Source organism: Lissotriton helveticus, chromosome 9, assembly GCF_964261635.1.
Source record: "Lissotriton helveticus chromosome 9, aLisHel1.1, whole genome shotgun sequence".
NCBI classification, from domain to species: domain Eukaryota; kingdom Metazoa; phylum Chordata; class Amphibia; order Caudata; family Salamandridae; genus Lissotriton; species Lissotriton helveticus.
In genome coordinates this window covers 298381176-298394465 of record NC_136070.1, presented here as the reverse complement: position 1 = coordinate 298394465, position 13290 = coordinate 298381176, and positions in this window count along the sequence as shown.

Here is a 13290-nt window from a genome sequence, read left to right as displayed (position 1 = left end):
GCGACCTGCTACTAGCTAACAGCTATTTTTAAGTACCCGTTTTTGTCTTCTGATTTAATTATAATTTTAAGCATTCTACCCTGATTTTAATTCAGACGGCCACGCATACTCGCGCTTCAGCCCCTCTTTCACGCACTGTAATAGTTTGCTCACCGCACTTGGCGGGTCCCGCGTCCTCGTCCTGTTTGGCGGCCATCTTGGGTTGGGGGTGGTGTTAGCACGCTCTAGTCCTCTGTCTAGGAGGCGAGCATTGTATAAATTGAGGTAAAATCTGGCAGTTCTTCCCTGACAGCCGAGCGCATTGCCAGCAGCGCTTTACTTGCAGCGCGACCTGCTACTAGCTAACAGCTATTTTTAAGTACCCGATTTTGTCTTCTGATTTAATTATAATTTTAAGCATTCTACCCTGATTTTAATTCAGACGGCCACGCATACTCGCGCTTCAGCCCCTCTTTCACGCACTGTAATAGTTTGCTCACCGCACTTGGCGGGTCCCGCGTCCTCGTCCTGTTTGGCGGCCATCTTGGGCTGGGGGTGGTGTTAGCACGCTCTAGTCCTCTGTCTAGGAGGCGAGCATTGTATAAATTGAGGTAAAATCTGGCAGTTCTTCCCTGACAGCCGAGCGCATTGCCAGCAGCGCTTTACTTGCAGCGCGACCTGCTACTAGCTAACAGCTATTTTTAAGTACCCGTTTTTGTCTTCTGATTTAATTATAATTTTAAGCATTCTACCCTGATTTTAATTCAGACGGCCACGCATACTCGCGCTTCAGCCCCTCTTTCACGCACTGTAATAGTTTGCTCACCGCACTTGGCGGGTCCCGCGTCCTCGTCCTGTTTGGCGGCCATCTTGGGTTGGGGGTGGTGTTAGCACGCTCTAGTCCTCTGTCTAGGAGGCGAGCATTGTATAAATTGAGCCATGCTTACGCGCAGCGGTCACGCGCTGCGGGGACGCCAGAATGACGCCGGAGTTACGCCAGAGTTCAGCCCGTCTGCGCCCGTCCGCGCTGAGGACGGGCTGCAGGTCGGGCTGGACCTGGTTTCTGCTCTTCCTCACCCTGGTAAGTCTCGCTTGTGCTATACATTTTCGTCGCTTTTGGCTCTTAGACCACGCGCATGCCCCTCCTTACATGGTCTTACCCCGCTAGGGATACGACACTCGCTATGTTGTAGGGCCTGCTCTTCCCCATTCCATCCTCTCGCTATCGATACGACTCATCCTTGTCCCGTGTCCCCAAGGTCTACTATTATTCATAATACTGGATTTCTGTTAAATGCGCGTTCTTTAATCAAACACAATCTTGCCTTTCACGATTTTGTGGATGAAAGACAGCCTGATTGGGTATTTATTACAGAGACCTGGGCCTCTGACTCTTCTGGCCATGACCTTCTTCTAGCCATCCCGGAGGGCTATTCCCTGCATAGGCTTGATAGATCAAAACGCCGAGGAGGAGGTATTGCTATTCTTTTTAAATCCTCCTTGCTATGCACGGTTAAGCCACTTTCCTCGCCCCAAGATCGCTTTGAAGCTCTCTACTTCTGTATCACATGTGCCCCTACAGTCTCTTTTACGGGTATATTGATTTACAGGCCGCCTGGATACAGAGCTGATTTTGTCTCAGATATATTGAGGATTATTGAACCCTATTTTGGAAAGCCCTCCTTTACCATCTTAGGTGACCTCAATTTCCATCTTGATGAGGTCCACGCTAAGGATACGCCATCACTGGTTGAATCGCTTGGGGCCTGCGATCTTATTCAGCTTGTTTCCAAGGCTACTCATACAGCAGGTCATATTCTTGATGGGGTTTTCTCTAATGATCTTAAACTCTCCTGCGGGACACCTCTACCGCTGGTGTGGACTGATCATCTTGCGGTCCCCCTCAAACTAGCCTTTTCCACCTCTAATTTGAGCAAGAAGGGGACTAATCCCTTTGTGTCTAGGAGAAATTTTAGAGCTCTCACCAATGAGGCCATTGCTCCTCTTATTTCTACACCAGAGGCCCTCTCCCTAAAAGATGCGGATGAGGCAGCACAAGATCTGCAGGACTCCATTACTAAAGCTGTAGAAAATCTTGCCCCCGCATCCCTACAATATGTAGCCCGGCTGAAACCATCGGCGCCATGGTTTTCTGACCGTCTTAGACTACTTAGACAGGGCTGCAGAAGTAGTGAGAGGAGATGGAGGAAATCCTGGGATCCCATAGACAGGGAGGCACATAAGTCTGCTCTGCGGGAGTATAAGCAAGAAGTGGTAATAGAGAAGCAGAAATACTTCTCTAATTTGACCAGCTCACTCACTTCTTCCAGGGAGCTGTTTAAAATTGCGGATTCATTATGTTCCCTTCAACTCCCTGATCCCGTAGTCAGTTCTCAACGGCTATGTGACGACATCGCAGACTTCTTTCATAAAAAGATCTTTGATATACATACTTCCTTAGAGGCTCAACGTCTTTCTCTGGATGAAGATAGTCTATTGGATATTCGCTCCTCCGAGTCACTGGCTACCACTCCTCCTAGCCTCCTCTCTGATTTTCCCCCTATGTTCCGGGAAGGATTGAATCTTCTCCTTGACAAAACGAAGTCCTCCTCTCCATTGGATCCACTGCCTCTAAAAAAGTTAAAGGAGTGCAGGGACAGTCTCCTGCCCCCTCTACTTGAGGTGATGAATAAGGCCATAGCCCAGGGCATTTTTCCATCAATTTGGAAGAAGGCCATCGTGAGGCCGCTTCTTAAGAAGCCCTCCCTTGATCCTGGTCTCTTGAAAAATTTTAGACCGATTTCTCTGCTCCCTGCACCGGCTAAAATTTTGGAAGCACACTTGAATTGCCACCTTTCTTCCTTTCTCGAAGCTGCGGAGTATCTGGATATTACCCAGCATGGATTCCGAAAACATCACAGCACAGAATCTGCTCTCACCTCTGTAGTCGATAACATCCGACGCAAGGTGGATGCGGGACAGACCACTGTTCTTGTGCTATTGGACCTCACGGCCGCATTTGACACCTTGTCTCCTGCCATCTTAACATCTCGGCTTGGGGAGGCAGGTGTCACGGGCTCGGCCCTGAGTCTCCTTCATTCCTTTCTCCTTGATAGGGAACAGAGAGTGATGCTCGGCAACCACCTCTCCCCAGCCACATCCTTGCAATGTGGGGTGCCACAGGGGTCGGCATTAAGTCCGACCCTGTTCAACATCTATGTGGCCCCCCTTGCTAGGCTGGTAAGATCTCAGGGGATGGAGGTGGTATCATACGCCGATGACACCCAGATTATGGTTTCATTTACTCAGTCTTCGGTCGTATCATCTGCCTCTAGCTTCAGGTCCTGTATGCAATACGTTGCTGATTGGATGGTTGCCAACTCCCTGAAGCTAAATGGCGACAAGACTGAGGTCTTGGTCTTTGGAAAGGACCAAGATATTTGGTCGAGTGAGTGGTGGCCCACTTCTCTTGGCACCTGCCCCACTCCCTCAGAATCTGCCAGAAATCTGGGTGTGATATTCGACACTTCACTCTCGATGTCCCTACAGGTGAACCGGACCGTCTCGACCTGCTGGGGCGTGATTAAGACGCTCAACAGAATCCGCAGCTATCTGTCACTCCAAGCACGCAAGCAGATTGCAGTTGCCCTTGTTGGTTCCAGGTTAGATTATTGCAACTCTCTCTACATGGAATCCAACAAGGGCCTCATACATCGTCTGCAAATTGTGCAGAATGCTGCTGCACGTTTTGTCCTGGATCTTTCCAGGGCCTCTTCTGCTACTGCTGCGAGGAGAGATTTGCATTGGCTTCCTATTCAGCACAGAATTGATTTTAAAATTCTGTGTCTAACTTATAGAGCTCTCGAGGAAGGTTCTAAGAACGCTATCAGTCATCTGCTGACTCGCTATCACCCTACAAGGTGTCTGCGTTCATCGGGACTTTTTCAACTTGTTGTCCCTCGTTTCAAGCTTACCAGATGGGGAGCCAGGGCCTTCTCCATCGTTGCGCCACAGCTCTGGAACATCTTGCCGATGGAGCTGAAGGTCCTCCCCTCTATAGCGCTCTTTAAAAAGGCTTTAAAAACGTGGTGCTTTGCGAGAGCTTACACAGGTTGAGCTGCCTGGTTTTGGTCATGAGCTGGATTTGGAATTAGGCGCCTTGATGCCCATTGGGCTAAGTCCGCGCATTATAAGATCCCCTTTATTATTATTATTTATTACTCACCCTCACCCTCACTCACCCTCACCCTCACTCACCCTCACTCACCCTCAACCCCTCACCCTCACTCACCCTCACCCTCACCCTCACCCTCACTCACCCTCACCCTCACTCACCCTCACTCACCCTCACTCTCACTCACCCTCAACCCCTCACCCTCAACCCCTCACCCTCACTCACCCTCACCCTCACTCACCCCCAACCCCTCACCCTCACTCACCCTCAACCCCTCACCCACCCTCAACCCCTCACCCTCACCCACCCTCAACCCCTCACCCTCACCCTCACTCACCCTCAACCCTCACCCTCACTCACCCTCAACCCCTCACCCTCAGCCCCTGACTCACCCTCACTCTCAATCACCCTCAACCCCTCACCCTCAACCCCTCACCCTCACTCACTCACCCTCACTCACCCTCACTCACCCTCAACCCCTCACCCTCACTCACCCTCACCCACCCTCAACCCCTCACCCTCACTCACCCTCAACCCCTCACTCACCCTCAACCCCTCACCCTCACTCACCCTCACCCGCACCCTCCCTCACCCTCCCTCACCCACCCTCACTCACCCTCACTCACCCTCACTCACCCTCCCTCACCCTCCCTCACCCTCACTCACCCACCCTCAACCCCTCACCCTCACTCACCCTCACTCACCCTCAACCCCTCACCCTCACTCACCCTCAACCCCTCACCCTCACTCACCCTCAACCCCTCACCCTCACCCTAACTCACCCTCAACCCCTCACCCTCACTCACCCTCAACCCCTCACCCTCAACCCCTCACTCACCCTCACTCTCACTCACCCTCACTCACCCTCAACCCCTCACCCTCACTCACCCTCACTCACCCTCAACCCCTCACCCTCACCCTCACTCTCACTCACCCTCAACCCCTCACCCTCAACCCCTCACCCTCAACCCCTCACCCTCACTCACCCTCAACCCCTCACCCTCACTCACCCTCAACCCATCACCCTCACTCACCCTCACTCACCCTCACCCTCACTCACCCTCACTCACCCTCACCCTCACTCACCCTCACTCACCCTCACTCACCCTCAACCCCTCACCCTCACTCACCCTCACTCACCCTCAACTCCTCACCCTCACTCACCTTCACCCACCCTCACTCACCCTCAACCCCTCACCCTCACTCACCCTCACCCCTCACCCTCACTCACCCTCAACCCCTCACTCACCCTCAACCCCTCACTCACCCTCACTCTCTCACCCTCACTCACCCTCAACCCCTCACTCACCCTTACTCACCCTCACCCTCACTCACCCTCAACCACTCACCCTCACCCTCACTCACCCTCAACCCCTCACCCTCACCCTCACTCACCCTCACCCTCACTCACCCTCAACCCCCTCACCCTCACTCACCCTCAACCCCTCACCCTCACCCTCACTCACCCTCAACCCCTCACCCTCAACCCCCTCACCCTCACTCACCCTCACCCTCACCCTCAACCCCTCACCCTCACTCACCCTCACCCTCACTCACCCTCACTCATCACCCTCACTCACCCTCACCCTCACTCACCCTCACTCACCCTCACTCACCCTCACTCACCCTCACTCACCCTCACTCACCCCCACTCACCCTCAACCCCTCACCCTCAACCCCTCACCCTCACTCACCCTCACCCTCACTCACCCTCACCCACCCTCACCCTCACTCACCCTCACCCTCACTCACCCTCACCCTCACCCTCAACCCCTCACCCTCACCCACCCTCAACCCCTCACCCTCAACCCCTCACTCACCCTCACTCACCCTCAACCCCTCACCCTCACTCACCCTCACTCACCCTCACCTCACCCTCACTCACCCTCAACCCCTCACCCTCACTCGCCCTCACCCTCACTCACCCTCACCCTCACTCACCCTCACCCTCACTCACCCTCACTCACCCTCACTCACCCTCACCCTCAACCTCAACCCCTCACCCTCACCCTCACCCACCCTCACCCCTCACCCTCAACCCCTCACTCACCCTCACTCTCACTCACCCTCACTCACCCTCACTCACCCTCAACCCCTCACCCTCACTCACCCTCACTCACCCTCAACCCCTCACCCTCACTCACCCTCAACCCCTCACCCTCACTCACCCTCAACCCCTCACCCTCACTCACCCTCAACCCTCACCCTCACCCTCACTCACCCTCACTCACCCTCACTCACCCTCACTCACCCTCACTCACCCTCACCCACCCTCACTCACCCTCACCCTCACTCACCCTCACTCACCCTCAACCCCTCACCCTCACTCACCCTCACTCCCCCTCAACCCCTCACTCACCCTCAACCCCTCACCCTCACTCACCCTCAACCCCTCACCCTCAACCCCTCACCCTCAACCCCTCACTCACCCTCACTCACCCTCACCCTCACTCACCCTCAACCCCTCACCCTCACTCACCCTCACCCACCCTCACTCACCCTCACCCACCCTCACCCTCACTCACCCTCACTCACCCTCACTCACCCTCAACCCCTCACCCTCACTCACCCCCAACCCCTCACTCACCCTCACTCACCCTCAACCCCTCACCCTCACTCACCCTCAACCCCTCACCCTCACTCACCCTCAACCCCTCACCCTCACTCACCCTCAACCCCTCACCCTCACTCACCCTCAACCCCTCACCCTCAACCCCTCACCCTCAACCCCTCACTCACCCTCACTCTCACTCACCTTCACTCACCCTCAACCCCTCACCCTCACTCACCCTCACTCACCCTCAACCCCTCACCCTCACTCACCCTCACTCACCCTCAACCCCTCACCCTCACTCACCCTCAACCCCTCACCCTCACTCACCCTCAACCCCTCACCCTCACTCACCCTCACCCTCACTCACCCTCAACCCCTCACTCACCCTCACCCTCACTCACCCTCACACACCCTCACCCTCACTCACCCTCACCCTCACTCACCCTCACCCTCACCCCCACCCTCACCCTCACTCACCCTCAACCCCTCACCCTCACTCACCCTCACTCACCCTCACCCTCACTCACCCCAACCCCTCACCCTCACTCACCCTCACCCTCACCCTCACTCACCCTCACCCTCACCCTCACTCACCCTCAACCCCTCACCCTCAACCCCTCACCCTCAACCCCTCACTCACCCTCACTCACCCTCACCCTCACTCACCCGCAACCCCTCACCCTCACCCTCACTCACCCTCAACCCCTCACCCTCACTCACCCTCACCCACCCTCACTCACCCTCACCCACCCTCACTCACCCTCACCCACCCTCACTCACCCTCACCCACCCTCACCCTCACTCACCCTCACCCTCACTCACCCTCACCCTCACTCACCCTCACCCTCACCCTCACTCACCCTCAACCCCTCACCCTCACTCACCCTCAACCCCTCACCCTCACCCTCACTCACCCTCAACCCCTCACCATCAACCCCTCACTCACCCTCACTCACCCTCAACCCCTCACCCTCACTCACCCCCAACCCCTCACTCACCCTCACTCACCCTCACTCACCCTCAACCCCTCACCCTCACTCACCCTCAACCCCTCACCCTCACTCACCCTCAACCCCTCACCCTCACTCACCCTCAACCCCTCACCCTCACCCCTCACCCTCACCCTCACTCACCCTCACTCTCACTCACCTTCACTCACCCTCAACCCCTCACCCTCACTCACCCTCACTCACCCTCAACCCCTCACCCTCACTCACCCTCACTCACCCTCAACCCCTCACCCTCACTCACCCTCAACCCCTCACCCTCACTCACCCTCAACCCCTCACCCTCACACCCTCACCCTCACTCACCCTCAACCCCTCACTCACCCTCACCCTCACTCACCCTCACACACCCTCACCCCTCACTCACCCTCACCCTCACTCACCCTCACCCTCACCCACCCTCACCCTCACTCACCCTCAACCCCTCACCCTCACTCACCCTCACTCACCCTCACTCACCCTCACCCTCACTCACCCTCAACCCCTCACCCTCACTCACCCTCACCCTCACCCTCACTCACCCTCACCCTCACCCTCACTCACCCTCAACCCCTCACCCTCAACCCCTCACCCTCAACCCCTCACTCACCCTCACTCACCCTCACCCTCACTCACCCGCAACCCCTCACCCTCACCCTCACTCACCCTCAACCCCTCACCCTCACTCACCCTCACCCACCCTCACTCACCCTCACCCACCCTCACTCACCCTCACCCACCCTCACTCACCCTCACCCACCCTCACCCTCACTCACCCTCACCCCACTCACCTCACCCTCACCCTCACCCTCACTCACCCTCACCCTCACCCTCACTCACCCTCAACCCCTCACCCTCACTCACCCTCAACCCCTCACCCTCACCCTCACTCACCCTCAACCCCTCACCATCAACCCCTCACTCACCCTCACTCACCCCAACCCCTCACCCACACCCTCACTCACCCTCACTCACCCTCACCCTCACTCACCCTCAACCCTCACCCCTCACACTCACTCACCCTCACCCTCACGCAACCCTCACCCACCCTCACTCACCCTCACCCACCCTCACTCACCCTCACCCACCCTCACCCTCACTCACCCTCACCCTCACTCACCCTCACCCTCACTCACCCTCACCCTCACCCTCACTCACCCTCAACCCCTCACCCTCACTCACCCTCAACCCCTCACCCTCACCCTCACTCACCCTCAACCCTCACCCTCAACCCCTCACTCACTCCCTCACTCACCCTCAACCCCTCACCCACACCCTCACTCACCCTCACTCACCCTCACCCTCACTCAGCCTCAACCCCTCACCCTCACACTCACTCACCCTCACCCTCACTCACCCTCAACCCCTCACCCTCACCCTCACTCACCCTCACCCTCACTCACCCTCAACCCCTCACCCTCACTCACCCTCACCCTCACCCTCACTCACCCTTACCCTCACCCTCACCCTCACCCTCACTCACCCTCAACCCCTCAACCCTTACTCACCCTCAACCCCTCACCCTCACCCTCACTCACCCTCACCCTCACCCTCACTCACCCTCAACCCCTCACTCACCGTCAACCCCTCACCCTCACTCACCCTCACCCTCACTCACCCTCAACCCCTCACCCTCACTCACCCTCAACCCCTCACCCTCACCCTCAACCCCTCACTCACCCTCACTCTCACTCACCCTCAACCCTCACCCTCACCCTCACTCACCCTCACTCACACTCACCCTCACTCACCTAAACCCCTCCCCCCTCACCCTCACCCTCACTCACCCTCACCCTCACTCACCCTCAACCCCTCACCCTCACTCACCCTCACTCACCCTCACTCACCCTCAACCCCTCACCCTCACCCTCACTCACCCTCAACCCCTCACCCCTCACTCACCCTCACTCACCCTCACTCACCCTCAAACCCCTCACCCCTCCCTCATTCACCCTCATTCACCCTCATTCACCCTCATTCACCCTCACTCACCCTCACTCACCCTCACCCTCACTCACCCTCACCCTCACCCTCACTCACCCTCACTCACCCTCACCCTCACTCACCCTCACTCACCCTCACTCACCCTCACTCACCCTCACTCACCCTCACCCTCACTCACCCTCACCCTCACTCACCCTCACCCTCACTCACCCTCACCCTCACTCACCCTCAACCCCTCACCCTCACTCACCCTCACTCTCTCACCCTCACTCACCCTCAACCCCTCACTCACCCTTACTCACCCTCACCCTCACTCACCCTCAACCACTCACCCTCACCCTCACTCACCCTCAACCCCTCACCCTCACTCACCCTCACCCTCACTCACCCTCAACCCCTCACCCTCACTCACCCTCAACCCCTCACCCTCACCCTCACTCACCCTTAACCCCTCACCCTCAACCCCCTCACCCTCACTCACCCTCACCCTCACTCACCCTCAACCCCTCACCCTCACTCACCCTCACCCTCACTCACCCTCACTCATCACCCTCACTCACCCTCACCCTCACTCACCCTCACCCTCACTCACCCTCACTCACCCTCAACCCTCACCCTCACCCCTCACCCTCAACCCCTCACCCTCAACCCCTCACTCACCCTCACTCACCCTCACCCTCACATACCCTCAACCCCTCACCCTCACTCACCCTCACCCACCCTCACTCACCCTCAGCCACCCTCACCCTCACTCACCCTCACTCACCCTCAACCCCTCACCCTCACTCACCCTCAACCCCTCACTCACCCTCACTCACCCTCAACCCCTCACCCTCACTCACCCTCAACCCCTCACCCTCACTCACCCTCAACCCCTCACCCTCACTCACCCTCAACCCCTCACCCTCACTCACCCTCAACCCCTCACCCTCACTCACCCTCAACCCCTCACCCTCAACCCCTCACCCTCAACCCCTCACTCACCCTCACTCTCACTCACCTTCACTCACCCTCAAACCCCTCACCCTCACTCACCCTCACTCACCCTCAACCCCTCACCCTCACTCACCCTCACTCACCCTCAACCCCTCACCCTCACTCACCCTCAACCCCTCACCCTCACTCACCCTCAACCCCTCACCCTCACTCACCATCACCCTCACTCACCCTCAACCCTCACTCACCCTCACCCTCACTCACCCTCACACACCCTCACCCTCACTCACCCTCACTCACCCTCACCCTCACTCACCCTCACCCTCACCCACCCTCACTCACCCTCAACCCCTCACCCTCACTCACCCTCACTCACCCTCACCCTCACTCACCCTCAACCCCTCACCCCTCACTCACCCTCACCCTCACCCTCACTCACCCTCACCCTCACCCTCACTCACCCTCACCCTCACCCTCAACCCCCTCACCCTCAACCCCTCACTCACCTCACTCACCCTCACCCTCACTCACCCGCAACCCCTCACCCTCACTCACCCTCACCTCACCCTCAACCCCTCACCCTCACTCACCCTCACCCACCCTCACTCACCCTCACCCACCCTCACTCACCCTCACCCACCCTCACTCACCCTCACCCACCCTCACCCTCACTCACCCTCACCCTCACTCACCCTCACCCTCACCCTCACTCACCCTCACCCTCACTCACCCTCAACCCCTCACCCTCACTCACCCTCAACCCCTCACCCTCACTCACCCTCAACCCCTCACCCACACCCTCACTCACCCTCACCCTCACTCACCCTCACCCTCACTCACCCTCAACCCCTCACCCTCATACTCACTCACCCTCACCCTCACTCACCCTCACCCACCCTCACTCACCCTCACCCACCCTCACTCACCCTCACCACCCTCACTCACCTCACCCACCCTCACCACCCTCACCCTCACCTCACCACCCTCACCCTCACCCCCACTCACCCCTCACCCTCACTCACCCTCAACCCCTCACCCTCACCCCTCACCCTCACCCTCACCCTCACTCACCCTCACCCTCACTCACCCTCACTCACTCTCACTCACCTCTCAACCCCTCACCCTCACCCACCCTCAACCCCTCACCCTCACTCACCACTCACCCCACTCACTCACCCTCACCCTCACCTCACTCACCCTCACCACCCTCACCCTCACTCACCCTCACCCTCACCCTCACCCACCCTCACCCTCACTCACCCTCAACCCCACCCTCACACTCAACTCACCCTCACTCACCCTCACCCTCACCCCTCACCCTCACCCTCAACCCTCACTCACCCTCAACCCTCACCCTCACTCACCCTCAACCCCTCACCCTCACCCTCACTCACCCTCACCCTCACCCTCACTCACCCTCACCCTCACTCAACCTCAACCCCTCACCCTCACTCACCCTCACCCTCACTCACCCTCACCCACCCTCACTCACCCTCAATCACCCTCACCCTCAACCCTCACACCTCATCCCTCACCTCACCCTCACTCACCTCCCTCACCCTCATCACCCTCACTCACCCTCACCCCTCACTCACCCCCTCAACCCTCACCCTCACTCACCCTCACCCTCACTCACCCTCACCCTCACTCACCCTCCTCACCCTCACTCACCCTCACTCACCCTCACCCTCACCCTCCACTCACCCTCAACCCCTCACCTTACTCACCCTCACTCACCCTCACTCACCCTCACTCACCCTCACCCTCAACCCCTCACCCTCCCTCATTCACCCTCATTCACCCTCATTCACCCTCATTCACCCTCACTCACCCTCACTCACCCTCCTCACCCCCACTCACCCTCACTCCTCCTCACCCTCACTCACCCTCACTCACCCTCACTCACCCTCACCCTCACTCACCCTCACCTCACCCTCACTCACCCTCACTCACCCTCACTCCCTCACTCACCCTCACCCTCACTCACCCCCTCACTCACCCTCACTCACCCCTCACCCTCACTCACCCTCAACCCCTCACCCTCACTCACCCTCACTCACCCTCACCCTCACTCACCCTCACCCTCACTCACCCTCAACCCCTCACCCTCACTCACCCTCAACCCCTCACCCTCACCCTCACTCACCCTCAACCCCTCACCCTCAACCCCTCACTCACTCTCACTCACCCTCACTCACCCTCAACCCCTCACCCTCACTCACCCTCACCCCTCACCCTCACCCCTCACCCTCACTCACCCTCAACCCCTCACCCTCACCCTCACTCACCCTCACTCACCCTCAACCCCTCACCCTCACTCACCCTCACTCACCCTCACCCACACTCACCCTCAACCCCTCACCCTCACTCACCCTCAACCCCTCACCCTCACTCACCCTCACCCTCACTCACCCTCAACCCCTCACCCTCAACCCCTCACTCACCCTCACCCTCACTCACCCTCAACCCCTCACCCTCACTCACCCTCAACCCCTCACCCTCACTCACCCTCAACCCCTCACTCACCCTCACTCTCACTCACCCTCACTCTCACTCACCCTCACTCACCCTCAACCCCTCACCCTCACTCACCTCACCCTCCACTCACCCTCAACCCCTCACCCTCACCCTCACTCACCCTCACCCTCACTCACCCCTCAACCCCTCACCCTCACCTCACCCTCACCCTCACTCACTCACCTCACCCCTCACCCTCA